This window comes from Stegodyphus dumicola, chromosome 4 (genome assembly GCF_044657685.1).
Source record: "Stegodyphus dumicola isolate Sdum_Otavi_A_Nest chromosome 4, ASM4465768v1".
Taxonomy (NCBI): domain Eukaryota; kingdom Metazoa; phylum Arthropoda; class Arachnida; order Araneae; family Eresidae; genus Stegodyphus; species Stegodyphus dumicola.
In genome coordinates this window covers 143241461-143258464 of record NC_140771.1, presented here as the reverse complement: position 1 = coordinate 143258464, position 17004 = coordinate 143241461, and the positions used below count along the sequence as shown (strand labels likewise).

At 32.7% G+C, this 17004-nt stretch overlaps 2 protein-coding genes across 2 annotated transcripts in view; one reads left to right on the top strand and one right to left on the bottom strand.

Annotated features, from left to right (window-relative positions):
- The window catches only part of LOC118189649 (uncharacterized), a 632173-nt gene that overhangs the window by 154097 nt on the left and 461072 nt on the right, over positions 1 to 17004 (top strand). Inside the window, exon 2 of the mRNA XM_085815570.1 lies at positions 16340 to 16431. The gene's annotated coding sequence lies outside the window, so the exon portion shown is untranslated. The remainder of the gene's footprint in view (positions 1 to 16339; positions 16432 to 17004) is intronic.
- LOC118202696 (cubilin-like) overlaps positions 1 to 17004 on the bottom strand; it is a 406913-nt gene that overhangs the window by 243951 nt on the left and 145958 nt on the right. The gene's annotated exons all lie outside the window — the stretch shown is intronic.

Below are 17004 nucleotides of genomic sequence, written 5' to 3'. Positions count from 1 at the left end.
AAACAAAATTGCTTCAAAAAAAAAAAACAGTTACTTATGTTTACGAGCTGAACTTCACCATCAAATAATTACTTGAAAGAAATTTCCTTTATTGTATATCATGAAATGGTTAGTTGTACTTGCAAAAGACTAAAAAAATTAATGTATAGTAATGTAATCAAAGGCCTGAAAGTTTAATTTGCGCCAGGTAAGTTTCTATTTTCAATGTTTTCTTATCATAAAAAGTTTAGTACAGGTTTCTAGAAGTGATTTCGGTTGTCGCTTCGTTCTTCCGGTATTTTGTTACATTCAACTGAATAATTCATAGTGTTTTGGAAGTCTCCGAAATGCAGAGATATTATAGTTTGTTGAATTTGTAAACTTAGAATATTTTTCGATGAACGTTTCTTGAAGTGCTATCTCAATGAAAGGCTTAACTGATAAAAGGCCCGTTTAGAAACGTCATAGCTGCAAGAAGGACATCGACACTTTAACTATTGATGACGTTTCGCGAAATATTTATTTGAAAATAGAAAGAAAGCTTTTATAATGAGTTTGATTCAATATTGAAAGAAGAAACTGGTTGCATCATGAGGACTACTATTTTTTATAATTGCTTTGGCAAATCTGTTGGAGTTCTGAGCAAGAACAGGGAGTTTACTAAGAACTATGTTCCTGAAAGTGTCAAAGATACAACACAAGTGGAAAGGGTTCAACTACCCTTTGTTCTTCACAGTTTACAGCTGATCTCGCACTTTGGGATACAGAGACCAGTACTTATGGTCTGAAATGTAAAAAAAATAAGACCTATAAAATAACTAAATTTAAAAAAGAGCTAAACTCATATACTTTACAAAGACTAGTAACGCTTTAACAAATTTCTTATGCTGGAAACAGTAACATGCTTTGCTTAAATCTTTTCAAACCATCTGCGTTTAATTTGGCCATTGGCGTCTCTGTGAAAATAATATATATTCATTTCAATCCGATATTGAACGATGGAGGTTGTAAGCAAAGTGAAGTGCTAATTTCGTTTGGCTTAAAATAAACAGCTGAGAAATGAACTCGGGATTTCCTTAATTTGTGCAACTTAAATATGAGACAGTTTATGGTTAATCAATAAGATAGAACTGTGTGCTTTGTCATAGCATAATATGTTTTGCTGTTTAGTTTGTGGGTTTTTTTATGATCTGGAACTAATAAGCCCATCAAATGCGATGCGAATTATATGTTACGTCTCCAGTAACTGCAAGTCTTGAGAAGGTTTGAATAACTTTTTTTTAATCAGAATCTAGAACATAAACGCATTTCCTTGTGTTAAGAATATCAGGCACAGGTCATGGTGATGCAACTAAACAGAAAAGTTAAATTAAAAACTTAGTAGGAAAACAGTAGCCAGACTGCACAAATTAATATACTCGAAGCTGGGTCAGTAATTCCACCTGAGCATCAAAATTAAATTGTTGGCAGAGATATAACGCAAAATCGAATAATTACAAATATAAGAGCTGGCAGCCACTAAATTAAGCATGCCCGCGAACAAGAAACACGCTCTGTCTTAAACTGCCCAAATACCAGTTTAAATACTGGCTATCTCATTTTCATTCCGGTGGGGAAAACGGAAAGGCGAAGTTACAGTAAACGCTGAAATTATAAATAACTGATTAATTTAAATAATAACTTTACAAGCTACTCGCTAGTATAATATATAATACATGTGTTGTTATAAATTAAATTACAATTACTTCACTCACCTCACTGCGCAAAAAAAAATTGTAGTTATTCCTCAAAATATCATTTTGATCTATGTAATTGTTGATTAAATTATCATCAGGAAAATAACATAGTGTTGCAGGGTGACTGTGAAATATGCTGATTATCCGAAACATAATAGTGAGATCTAATCAATATCGTATTCTTTCTTTTCATTTCTACCATATAGTTTAGCTACAGCTTTCACGCGTTCTTCAAAAATATTTACATTTTCAAAAAATTCTCTTTTACTCTTAAAAACGTAATATTTATATAGAGTCACACAAATTCTTGGAGAGTGCTCTAGTTTTCAAATGCATATTTGAACCAATGTTACATTTTACCAATCATATATAACTTCAGCAGGTATTGATAACAGGTGCACTTGATTCGTGGATTGCTTTCCTTTCTATTTAAATTCCTTATTTCTTTTGTTAGATATAGCGCATTTTTACAAACCACAAAAGAGTTTCCGGCGAAACACTTCGAAGTATCAGAGTTATTTTCCTTACAAAGTATTTTTTAGCATCAAATAAAATAGGAAATCTAAACGAAAACGTCCAATTTCAGTGTTTTTTCCAAACTCACAGTTTCGAAAGCCCTCCATGTATTCCACAATGTTTATATAAGATGGGAAAAGTACAAATTGCTTCCAGTGGAGGAAGTACGGACGAATTTCAAATCACGCGCTTTTCGAATGGGTCGGCACGGAAAAATCTTTCGTATAGAGTACTTTAAAATGAGAAGAGGAAAGGAAGACAAACGAAATCTCCCGGTGTAAATGGATGCAAAAAACATTCCCGGTTTTGTATCCCAATCAATTCGTCTAAATCGGGGGAAGGAGGTTCAAGGAAACGAAATCGTCTGTTTTCTCTTGCCGCAAAAATCTAAGCTATGGTAACTTTTCTCAAAGACAAAATCAGGAAAAAAAGAAAAGGAATTCTAGTTTTGTTCTCTCGCGTGACGCTGAAATAGAGCTGCAATGAATCGAATAGTCTTTTTATACATTAAACATTCTCGTTCCCCGCACAAAATTCAGCCGCAGGTGTTCGAGTAATGTAATTGTCCGAACAGTAGGAGGTCCCGAGAAAAGAAAGAAAACTTCCAGTTTCATTGCACTTTGAATGAGCAAGACCTCACATGAAAATAAATAGGGTATTTCTTATACTGCAGATCAAAGACTTTGAGACTGCAACGAGATTCCGTGAAGTAATGGATTTGCAGCTCTTTGTGGAATTGATAGAGTACAACCGCTTGAGGAATTCTCGGTTAGGAAAAATGGCTGACTTTTACATTAAATTGATACTAATAACCGAATAGTTGATAATGAAAATTTAGTGAAGAAATTCCGAAATATTTCGCTTTAAGTTATTCCAATAGCAAAGCTAATGAAGCGGATAAAATCTCTTATACAACGGAGTGAGTTATTAATATAATTGAAGGAATATTATCATAGTAAGTGTTTTAACTTCTGAAGCTGTAGTAACAGAAATCAATTTTGAACATACGTCATACTAACATTAGCAAAAGAGAGCTGTAGTTTCGGAGGCAGCAACTGTTTTCAATTAATAGTTAATTGTTTAGCTATTCAAATTTAGCAATTCTCATACTTTCTTCGAAATTTGATTAAGACACTCAGCACTTTTTCAGGGTATTCCCAAAGCAATTCCTTGCTTTTACGGAAGGAAAACAAAATTTTGAAGTTTTATAAAACGAATTTGGGTTCTGAGTCTCTAACTCTATACCCTGAACCTGTGAGCAGGCACTAAATGTTTTTATCCTTGATCAGTGTCACACATGTTATAATTCTTATTTTGTCGGAACTTGTTTTTTTTCCTAGAACTGAAACAAAAGTAATTCCTTGTAAACTATGAGCCCTTTACAATATTATTTGCTCTCATAAATACAAGTAACTAAATACTTTCCCGTTTATAGTTTCATACGAATCAAAATTAGAATACGCAAGGACAGGAATGAGCACTTTTAAGAAGGTCAATAACATTTATCTAAGCTACAACCAATTAAACTAAGTTGTCCTTTATATCTACCTGAAGAGCTTCTTCTTCTGGCTCTTTTGAATAATGAACAATGCTGCGTACTTCAGCATGAAATTAGCACAGATAGACCTGCACTGAGGCAACTTAATAAAAACTAGTAATAATTCAACACATACTTACAAATAAATAATACTTTAAATTTTTTTTCTACTCATAAAATTTTAAATGGAATTTTCAATAACATATTATTCAAAACAAGTCGAAAAGAAAATTTAATTCAGTTTTCGACTATTAAACAAAGATTTAAGTGGCAATTGTTGCTTTTATTTTTCTGCATATTTAGAATTTCCTAGCAACCAGTGTAAGTTGTATCTCAGTATTAAGCCTGCCGTCAAAAATTTGCTTCTGGGTTTACAGATGCGGTTTTCAGCTTCTACAAATTATACTTTATCCTATCAAAGAATGTCTTACAAAGTTTGTATCGAGTAATTAACTTTTAATTCATCCCTCCCTAAAACCTTGTTTTCGAAGAATATAAACTTTATTCTCTGTAAATGTCTTTCGGGAGAATATTTCATTAACTCCCTTTTCGAAAAGAATTTTATTTTAAATGAAAAGTAGCTTCGATTAACTCATCCATACAAATTTAATGCTCCAACTGCTATCAAAACAGCGTTCTTTCAAATTTCAATATATATGCGATCATCCTTCTTCGCTCGTAACATTCACTAATCCCAGCCCGAGATGGTTATATCGGTTGTGAAACGGTGCTGTTAAAAGCCTTGTTCTCTTGTAGCCACTGACGCGATAGTAATTGAAAAGAATAAGAAGCGGAAAGATAATTGTGTTTCAAGGATGGCTAATTATTTAGCCCCCGCTCTTTCAAATCTCGAACCGTTCTAAAAAGGACTTTCCTGGGTGCAATATTTAACCCTTTCCAAAATTCTTTTCAATAATGAAGGTTGTGGAAAATTATTTTTTTTTTCTGTCTTTCAAGACATTTGTTTCCCCTTCGGCATTTGAGACGTAACTGTCTATAAAATCCACATTAAAAGTAAATCAAAGATAAATTTTTTGATATTTACGAAGTAAAACAATTATGTTACGAGACGGAGAGGGAAAATGCAATTTCTGTTTGACTTTAACACTTTCTTAGTATTTGATATTTGCCTGTAGCATTTTCTGCATTTTCAATTAATCCTTGAATGATTTTAAATAATGATTAATAAATACTCTTTCAATAGCAAAAGTTAGGATAAATAAACATAATTATCTCCCAAACTTTTGTATTAGTTGTCACATTCATATTTATGAAGCGCCTGAAGCATTTTGGCATTTCCAATTAGTCTTTATACCGATTTCAAATGCTTACTGTCAAATAAACCCCGATAATAAAGTACAAAGGATTTTTAAAATAACAAGAATCGACAACGTTTAAAAGTATGATTTTTAGAAATTACATAGACTTAGCAATTTAATTAATAATGCATGAAGCATATATTAATAATGCATAACATTTCTGTGCATGGAGTTCTAAATCTTAAGAATAAAATTTTATCAAGGAAAAGTGAAATAATTCGAGCGATGAGTTTACTTTTTTCTTCTCTCTCAGAACATTATAGGCTAAAACATCGCAAAAATATCACGGACGAAAACATCGCGGAGAAAGCAGTGCAATAAATTCAATGCAAGAAGGAATGTAAAATATTTGTACCTCTATATTTAAATTAATTAACATTTTAGGTGATAATGTAAGTAACCTTTGCATCATGATGTAAGTAACCATTGCATCATGATGTAAGTAACCTTTGCATAATATTATAGGCACCTTCATGCATAATAATGGAACTAATAATATAGTAATCTCCTAGAGTTACTCATCTTCCCTTTTCAAATCTTTCTAGACTATAACCTTTTCATGAAAAACTACCTATACAACTTTATAAAAGAGATTAACTAAATAAAGAACTTTAATAGTTATCTACTAGTTTAATTGTAACTGCTGGTTTAAGTTAAGTTTAAAATTTTATCAATTATTATGCGTAGTCATTTTCAGTTTGTGCACGCTTAAGTTTCTTTCTTTTTTATCAAAAAATCATTAATTATTTCAAAATACGAAATATACAGACACAAATGTTTCTCACTCCTTCTTGCTTTGACAAATCGTTGTGCAAATATACATTTACAGCTTTTAAAACTTGAAAAACACATATTTGCAATATCATCGTCATGCGATGATTTTTAGGTGCTTTATTTGTTACCATGATATTTTTACAACGATTATTTAAATCGAGAATGTTGTTGAGCCACTTTAGTTTTAATGACGATATTTTAGAACTGCGACGTATTCTTCTTTGATTTTTATTTTCTCCAATGATGCTTGTTACGACGATATTTTTGCCTAGCGTTACTTTGTGCCTTTTCATGGCACAAACGTTTTTGACGTTTTCGCCTACGATAGAGGTTTCAGTGAAACCTCGAAGCATGTCGTAAAAATGGAAACGTTAGATTATCAACAATTGTAGCTTCATTTAACTATTAGGCGGAATTAATATTCTCTCCTGGTAACGGCTTTTAACGTAATTCAGTTAATAATTAATTTTCATTTACGTTTCAAAATAAACGGGTGAAAATTGAGACTGTACCTCTGGAAGTAGTAAGTGTCTTCAGATGAGTATGTTACTTTTGCCTCCTGAAAGTTTATGAACATTCTCTCTTCTGTCTGCTTCATTTTTCACAGAATGGGAACGCTGTGACAAATTCCATAATAAGAACTATAAATACTTTGCATTGATAAGTATATTTTATAGCTGTAAATAATTTTACCATTGAAGTTTGCGTTGTACTAAAAATGTGTAAATGCTGCTAAATGTCTCATAAATCATAACTGATAATTGATATGCAAATACATAAGTACTGCTAAAAGTATATTTATTCTCTTTCAATGAACAGAAAACTGGGGAATCCTCTCTTCAGGCGGCGAATAATTTATTTATAAATTGTATAAAAAAGCAGAGAATATCAGCAGTGTTTGAAGGCAAATATTTTGGTAATACACAGTCCGACATTGAAAATACAACACCAAGAAGGCGTGGCCAGAAAGTGATGAAATCCGGCAAACAGAGCGATACAGCAAAAAACAATAAGTGATCTTTATTTCGAAATGATATGCATAATACGGCGCGAGAATGGCGTCGGCTCAGTGGGTTGTAGGACTACCTTGTACGGCGATGCACGAAGCAACGCGTCTAGGTACAAAATCAACGAGACTACGGATGGTGTCCTGATGACTGGTTCTTCATTCCCTGTCAACCATTTGTCAGGGTTCGTCTTCTGAACACAGCAATGGCAGAGTCTGCAAATGGCGTCCTGTCACATCCCAAATGTGTTCAATTGGTGAGAGATAAGGAAAGATTCTGTAGCCAGGAAAGCATCTGTACACCTTACAGAGAACGCTGTCTGATGCGAGCTGTATGCGTTCGGGAGTTATCCTGCTGATAAAGGGCACTGGGCACTCCTTGAAGGAGAACGCTGGAGAGCTGAGCATTTCACATCATTTGCATAACTCGATGACATGTGCGTCTACGCTGAAATTTGAATAATTTTGGGGTCACTGCTTCTTGGTGTTGCATTTTCAATATCGGGTAGTGTATTTACTGAAGATAACGCAACACAAGCTCTGGAAAAATAATGCTCAAAAAGCTGGTGAAAGCTGAGAGAAGATTTATCGAATTTGCATACAGCTAGAATGCCGACACTTTTTATTTTATCAAAACTAAACAGTGACATTATTTTAATATCTAAGTCACCAAATTAAAAATGGGAAACTTTCAATTTTTTTCGAACTAGTGTTGGCGTCAGGATTTTTCTCTTACATCCACTATGCGTATCTTTTTGATTTTGCGTTATTATTTAACAGGACAGAAATTCACAACCAACATTATTATAATACTTTATTCTACTGCTCTTTTAAAAAGTGCTTGAGTAATTAATATCGTCTGTCGCCGTGGTTACATTCCTTATCTCTCGTTCTATTATTATAAATGCTTTGAATATCTCTTAATATCATGACGTCATCTGTCGTTAGACTGTGGAAATTGCTAGCACTAGTCGCAAGATGAACACAATAATGTGCATAAAGGTTTCAGACTGTGAGACGCAGTAATTACGCACTTATGTACAAAATACGCCATTGCGTAATTTTATTAAAGTTATTATGAAATTTCTCAGAAGTTGTGTATTTTAAATATTTAACTATCAATTAAATTAATCTGTTTATCAAAGTTATTTCACCTTTTGCGTCTTGATAAAATAGTTTAACTGAAAAAATATTTAAAACCACATTTTCAGCCATATACGATATATGATTGCGTAAACAATCAGTATTTTAAAATAAAAGAAAATTCTTGTTGTAAACAGTGTAGTAATACCCAAAGTTTAACTCTGTTATTAGTTATTAGTTTTCCTCTGATTTAGAAATACATGAAACATTAAATACAGTTTATTTGAAGACCATCTTTTCCACACTCCTGGTACAGGTATCGAAAGGTATATATATTACTTACTAGCCAATTTAACGCATGAAACTGATATTTTTAATAGTTTGATATAATTCCTAAAATACGTTTCTACTTGGAAAAAGAAATATTGCGTGAACTTTTTAAATTAGTCGTTATTTTTCATACTGTATATATCCGTACTATATATTAACATTTCAGTATTTTGAGTTGCTGCGATTATTTCATATATTAGTAATTTAACACCTCCTGCATTAAGAAAGCATATTTTTACTACAAATTTACATCACGTTGGTCTTTCATATTTGAATTAACGAACAGTGTTAAGCATCTTGTGGCTCGCAGTGTTCGTTAAATCAAATATGAAAAAATATATCAATCTTTGTGTTTGTAATAAATTCATCATTACAAGGGCAAAGATATATATATACGTTATTTCATATTTAATTTAACGAACACTGTGCGCCACAAGGGGCCTAAAAATTTCGCTAAATCAAATATGAAATAATATATATATATATCTTTTTCCTTGTAATAAATTCACCATGTATCATATTTTAAAACCCAAGAATTAACTATAAAATCATGATTTTAAAAATATATTGGAAAGCATGCTTTATACGAGCTATATCGGAAAGCATGCTTTATACTACAGCTCATGACTTGTTTTGACTATTTCGAGAGTTAATATGACCACTTACAATAGTTTTTTTAAAAGTCTGTGATTATCTGCTGCGGTTCCAGAGTAAAAAGTTTTAGCTCCTTACTTGGCGATTCAAGTAAGTTTGAATCATTGAGTGATAAAAACATTCAGTACTTCTAATTGAAAGTTTAGCTCATTTGCATCTGTATTTTACCTGTAGGTTTAGAAGCTTAAGAACATTATTTTAAGGTTTACTGTTATAAACACTTTTTAATGTTATACTGCAATGTAAAGGAAATTGTATCGTATATCATACTATTATAGATATTTTTATGACTTTATATTAAGATTTACTTGTAGTTTGTTGAATACTTTCATCTGTTTCACATAATTGGGCATTTAATTAATTTAACTTTTATTACAAGTTATCTGCTTTAGATTAAATCCAATTTTTAGCCCAAAGAGGATTAGCCCAAAAGGACTATTCAGTTCGTTTTGGCATTTTACGTTGGTTCACTTTTCAAATTATTGCTCTGTGTTATATTTAAAGAAATTAAATAATAAAGAATCTGCATAAATGAATGTATGTTTCTTGCCTTGTGATAAAACAACGGTACCTCGAGCCGTCAGAATTTTAATAACATAATCTTCCACAGAATATGGGAGTCTGGAACCACTAGTTTGGAATTTGAAATTAATTTTATTATCGATTTCATATTTTTAAACATTTTTACGAATTTTTGATTAACAAATTTTTAATCAACGATTTCAAAGCGAGCAATGGCAAGACTGTACGGGAAAAGGCTTTTGTATCTCCAGCATGAAACTGTGTATCGGAAGTTCTAAAGATATGCTCATTTTAAAATTATTTTGCGATATTGCTGTTGAATTTTACGGTTTAAGTGCAAAGAACATAATATTTAATAAATAAAGGTAACGCACAGAACGTAAAAGGTCCCTTTGGATGTAATATAAAATCTAAAAACTTCCAGAATTTTTATATACTTTTTAATATTTTTAATTATTTTTATGCACCTTTGTTTTTCTTTGCTTCAGAAAAGTACGTCATGTACTTTGCTTCAGAAAAGATATCATAATCATATTCACACGCAGAAGTTGAAGGAAAAACGTGGATAGTTAGCTGATTGTTTTACAGTTTGCAAAGGTAACCATTAAAAGATTATAAACAAAAACCATGCCAGAATTTAATAAATGAAACTTTGCGTAAAACCTCAGATAAAGTCAAATGAAACAATGGAGATAAATTTTGCAGTCTCTTGACTCTTGACGATATTTGTAGAGATCACGCTAAAGCTTTTCTCTATTTTTAAATTGATTTCGAAACGCAATGTTATAATCATACAATCAATTTTATGAGTTTAAGAATAAAATTCTAACACCTTTCTGTGCCCACGTCAAAACAAGTTAAGCAACTGTAGATGCAGAAACCTGTGAATTTTTTCTGCTGTATAATGATATCCAAGTACGGAGGCACTATTGTTTAGTCTTATATCAGCAAGTAATTTCACAGTGCTATTATGGCTTTTGAATCCTGACGGTTGGAGTATTTAAAGAGATTTTATACTAGTGGTGCGGAATTCCTGATTTTATACTATTGGAGGGAAATTATTTTTTTAGGATATTGTTAGTGGTTACTTAATAGTGATGGAAGTATATTTCGTACAATCTTCCATTTGGGTAAATTTATTATTTCTTGGAGCTGTAACGAAAGGTCAAAATTTTAATCCTATAAGTTTATTCCAGTGATTGATAATAATCATTCTAAGAAGCAAAAGTATGATATAGAATTCCAGTTCTAGTACCTTGCTAGCTCAAATTTCGTGAATTGCGCAAATGAAACGATTTATTTCGTTTCTATACTGAACATTTCTCTGTTTTTTAGTGCAGTAACAAAAGATGCATTAGCACTGACTTCAATGCAGAATGCTACATACCATATTTAAAAACAGTATATCATAATTGATATTTATTTCCCGTTTCTTTCTTAAATTTACGCATTATATTACACTTGTATGACAAGTTCCTGTTTTAACATATATCTTTTCTCGCGAACTGATTAAAACTCGTTCCCAAGATTAAGAAATTTTTAATACAATACTGCGGAGATCATATTTAAAGACGGTATGCGTTAAAATTTACTTTTGTCTTTTTTTACAATAAATTTAAAGTTTTCGGTACAAGTTCGATTTTCCTCTTACCTTAACGTTAAAGTATGAAACTCATTATATCCTAGAATACCTAGTTATTTCTTGAAATAACTTATAAAGTCAGTTCGAACCCCGGAGAACGGGCTGGCTGCATGAACATTTTCATGGTTTTCCCCATGTGTAAAGTGAATAGGAGTAAGATTCCTTTAATAAGATCTCTACGAAAGGTGTAGTGGAGACGGTGGCCAAATTTCTTGTCAAAAGTTAAGTTTACTATGCAAGATATCGTCTCCACGAACAATTACTTATGTATGGAATGTACCCATTGACCAAAGGTATTCCGACTAGAAATAAATCTCAGTGCCATATTTGGAACCAGTAACCCATTTGTTAAAATACCAGAATTATCGACTGAAACATTCAATAATATTATGAGTAAAACATGTTACTTGCCAATATAGTGCCTCTTCATTAACTTAAGAACACACAAGAAACATACTTTTTCATATTTTGATAATTTTGTTAATCAGTAGCTACTATCTTAATTACTAATTTCTTGAATTATTATATATGTATTATAAAGTATTTCTCCCGCCTTCCTAGTGTAGTGGTCAGTACACTGAGCCGGTATTTCAGAGGTCCGAGGTTCGATTCCCGGCGAAGAAGATTGCTAATTTTTCATCTCTCCGGCTTTTCCAATTAACCTAATGTCTCTACAATGTATATCATTTTATTCGTTACATGAAAATTAACATTCATAAAGGAATGAAAGATAAGAACATCTTGATCGTATTCATGGCCTCAGATTTCAAGCTTGCACGTACACATTCACATATCTTGAAACATCTGAACTAATTAATTAAGAAAGCAGATGATATACTGACACATCGCGGCGAATGATATGTTATTCAAATCACAAATGATATTTTTAACATGTACGAAGAATTACTTAAGCATCCCAAAAGAAGCTGATTAAGCACAGCACTTGGTGAACGATAGATGAAGCTGATCGAACACGTCTTTAGAAAACATTTTATTTCCAAGAAAATAAGGCTGAACTTAAACATAAAGTAGAAGTCGCTGGTAATTTAGTAAGGTTTGTTTTACACAAACAGGAATATTTGCAGATAACTGGAATTTGAAGACTCGACGACACAAGAAGAACTTGATTGCTTGTAACGTGCGCAACAGAGTGGCGGCCGGAACGAGGCGAAATCTCCTCTTCTCTTGCAGCTCGGTGGAATAAAGAACCACAAAACCGGTTTGGTTAGACTTTATGCTTTCGCGGTTAGCGATGACGATTAGTTTCATCGAGGTGGAGGTGTAAAATCTTGCTTTTACATAAGATCTCTTCTTTTGACGGATACCATTCTGTTCGTCGTCGTAATCAGTTTAAAACCAAATATAATAAGAGTAGCTTCGACTTATAGTTTTCAACGTTGCCTAGCTGCCACGAAACACGAAGAACTCGACTCGGGTATATATCTGAGTGAGAGAGCTAGCTGCGTAGAAGGCTTCATGGGTTTACCCCTGGATAAAGTGAATACAAGCTATTTTCTCGTACGAAATCCTTCTTCTTACGCGAATAGGTTTCGTGTATCTTACCATAATCTGAGTAATACAGTCAAATATGCAATAATGTGCTTATGTTAGAAACTTGAAATGATATCGATATTTGTATTATTGTCATTAAAGATTTTCCAGGTGAAAGATCACATCACATCCCGTGATGCTCTTTCTGAACAGTGGTGCTAGTAGTAATAGACCACAGGCTTCGATCAGTGATAATATTTCTCAAGAAATATCTAATTACTAAATGCACGCGTTAGGAAGGGACGGGAAATTAGAATTAAAAGAAAGTACGTCATTATAATGTACATGAAATAGCGATACGTTTTTTGCTTTTTAAAAGAGTTACAATTCCCTTTCTATGCAACAACAGAACACATTTGTAGTTTTCCATTCTTAAAAGTATCGATTGAAAATCTGTTTCATGAAAACCTGAACTACAAAGAACTCATGTCAGATCATTGATTGTAAACACAGGGACCTTACCTATCTCTACCTGTTCTGCACAACTCACCGAGGCCATATAACTCGAAGAGAAGGATACTGCATTTCCACATGGCAGTACTAATCAGTTGAAACTATAAGGAAAGCGAATGAAAAGAAACATAGTCAAATTTCTTACTTACAAGTTCATTATTATAGCAGGGTCAGTTTTACACTGTTAAGTACAGAATTTTATTTTAAGGGGGAAAAATCTTATGAAAGAAAAACCTGTAAACCTGTAACCACTCAAATTAATTTTTCTTTCAACGAAACGACCCCTGTGTGCAGAGAAGAAAGCATGCAATTCGAATTTAATTATCTTCTGAATAGGGTATGTTTTCGCTTGAAAAACATCAGCTTTATAAACATCTGTTGAATACTGAACCTCGTAGGAGTAGAGAGAGTGAAAACAAAATTGCGTGTAAAAACAGTCTATTCTGGAGTATATTTTCTCTTAAAAACTTTGTTTTCACCTCAAGCGGTTACTAAAATGCGCGATGGTCTGGAAAAAATATTTTCGTAGGTTTCTTCCTTAGATGGAAGAAGCTTTTTTTCTTACGCAAGAGTAAATAATTGATTGGTACCAGGCTTCTGGGAAAAAATACTCTTTCGCGATATTGCTTTACATTTTTATGTATTTTTTTTACCTATTTCGGCTTACTTGCTACACGCGAAAAACACCCGTAAGGCAATCTATAAATATATATTCACTTCCTACTTCCTTTCTTCCAAAATAAAGTATTTTATACTCAGTGTTTACTATCTGCCTAACACCTTATGCAAATTCTGCCTATGAATTTCTCAACGAAAACTTCTTGTATGAAGGAACGGTCCTGCTTTTAACGCCATCTACAGGGAAAACGAAATATTTCTTCACTCAGTGGGCGAAAACAAACGGGAAATTGCTTATAACTTGCAGCTCTTTTGTAAACATGACATTTTCTCTGCGAAGAAGATGGCTTGTTCGGATAAAAATCGAGTTCTAAGCTCTGGCGTCCGCCCCGCTGATTTTCTTTTCCTTTTTTGCCCTCCACCCTTTTGTGAAACTTAGTTTGCTGACGTGATACGCAAGACTGCTTTGCATTCCCATTTTCTGGATGTATTTTCCACTTTGAGGAAAATAGCGGTGGGTAAGAATGGAGAAAATGGAACTACCTTTTGTTTTATGCTTAGACACCTTGCTCAGCTGTTTGTCGATAAATCGGTTGCATTTTAGGTAAAGTTTCTGTGTGTTGGTGGCGTGCCCAAATATCATTAACAGAAACGCCGTATCTTGTTTGTAGCCTTCAATCTATCTCAGCATCGGAATCCGGTTTCAGGAACAGGTCTCCACAATGTACATTTATCAAACGTGAAGACAAGATGAAATGAATATCTTCCAATGTGAATCATTAAAACTGTAATGATGCAAAATATTTAATCTAAATTCTCCTATATCTACAAAACGAAATATTGTGTTTTTGTGATTTCCGCAAATATTGCTTAGAATAAAAAAGGAAGGAGGTCTGCAGAAACCTGACAGTTTCAAATGAAACAAAATTGGAGTTTTATCGGGTAAACATTAAGTTTTGCAGAGCAAAACTGAAATAAGGAAGAGTACGTTTCGGGAGAAATTTAAATAAACATTTCTTAAGCAATGTAATGATTGTAAATATAAATTATTCATCATTTGCGTTTCTCGAAAGGGCAGTTTAAATTTAGTAACAAGTATAAAATTTACAATGGTGAAACTTGCTGTAAAAACTCTGGAAAAGACAAGAAACTTTTCATAACTGTTTATTCCACAAACAAAAGTCCTTTATATACCGGTAATCGCTCACGGAATAATAACCAATGAGAGTTAAATTACTGAAATTGTAGCATTCGGAGTACTTTGGGAGCATACACTGGTTTCAAATTCTTAAAAGAAGTAAAGCGAATTATTGCTTTGTCTAAAGTAACTACAGAGACTTGAAAAGTTTTTAATAACATTTTTATTAAAACGGAACTTTAAACATAAATGTACATCTTCTAACAGGATCAACAACCACTTTCGGCGTCGGCGATCTAACTAAAGTAACAGTCAAACTCAAATTTAAAATGTAGACTAGTAATACAAGACTACGCCATTAAACTTAATCTAATCTGCCTCAAAAACTCAAATTTAAATCACAGCTTCCTCAAAATAAGAGTAAAATTCATATGCCGGCAGCAATTGCACAAAACCGAATAATTACAAATTTATCAGAGCTGGCTGGAACACGTAACGCTGTCTTACAATCCAAAACCCTCAGAATAATTCCTCTTTAACCCAATTTACATACTGGTGAGGGAACGGAAAGGAGAAATTACAGTTAAGGCTGAAATTACAAATTACAAATCAATTTAAATAAGAAATGTTACAAAGAATCATAGTTGTTATTTAAATGTGACCAATAGTTACGGATAGCTGAGTTGCTAAGAACACCTGCAACCGGATGTTTTCTCTCCGGTTTAATACTCTCTTTTACTCTTTCAACATTCAACAGGGAGTTCTTTTCAGCTGGCTAGAACTGTGATAAAATATGGATGCTGAGTGCCTAGTTTAAAAGTTATAACTGTATTTATAGCTGCTGAAGACAGTGTAAAAGTTTCAATTTTCAGTAATAAATAAGATATAACTGTTAAGGAAAAGAAACAGAAATAAGCAAAACTCCACGAGTATTTTTAAACATAATAGAACCTGGAGTTAAAATATTAGGTGGAAAAATACGTAATAGGGATAAACTCATGATAAAATGCGATATTATTTCAATCATTTAGCTTTTCTATAAAAGTTTACAATAATTGTGATTATTATGGCCGACTAGTTTATACCAATTATAGATTATTTTATATTCACATATACGATTTGCACCCATAGGTAAGTTTTCTCCCAGGGCACGTGAACGAATTTAATTTCAACATATTTGTCTCTATAATTTACGTAAATGAAATGTTATCAATAGTCCAAGCCTCAGACATACAGTTATGAACTTCGATGAATAATTTCTAGACTCTTAATTCTAAGAAATTAGAGAATTATTTCCCATTTTCTGCAGAATTGGCGCACAGAAAAAATGCGTTGATACAAATTCGAACTTGGAAAATTTTCTTGCTTTACCTCTACAGGGTGTTTAATTTAAAATTAACTCATTTAAGGGTTTATAATGTTATGCATATTTTGTTTGCATTGATTCTCCGATTCTTATATTATTCAATTATATTCTTCAGGTTGAAGTCGGTTGAAGACAGTGTATATTCTTCAGAAGATGAAAAGGGTTTTCAGTCTTTTACAGGCTACAGATATTGAACACTATCACAATGTAAGTCGCATTTTTTATTATTGATTTGTAAGAGTTCCAATTATGGTGACATAGATTAAATGCATGTTACAGGTGAGTCTTCATGACATCGAAGTGGCTACGTCTATTGGCAAAATTACCAGACTCATAAATCTTAAACCTGCATCTGTTTAGCTATACTTCTCTGTATTTGAGTAAACAGTTGTCTGGTGTTTTGTACCAAATCCACAAATTATCATACTCACAATTTTTTATTAAAAGTGGAGGCATAAGATACTGTCTTGTATTTTATTATCTTACTGCAGGATGAGTAGTATTGCTTCTCTATATCACCAAATGGTGCTGCGGCATGCAGCAGATTTCATAGCGAAAATGATTAGAGTTTCAGTGACCGAAAAATACATGAAGACTGGTATACATCATCGATTATCTTCAGCTCTCAGTCTAGTCTGATGTCCAGATATTTATTGAAGAGGCGCTTAAAGTGAGTTCATAAATAATTTATACAATTTAAAAGTAGTTTAAGAATTAACATCAGTTTTGTCAACTAACGAAAAAGTTTCAGTGATGTCGCTAGAAACAGGCTAAAATTAA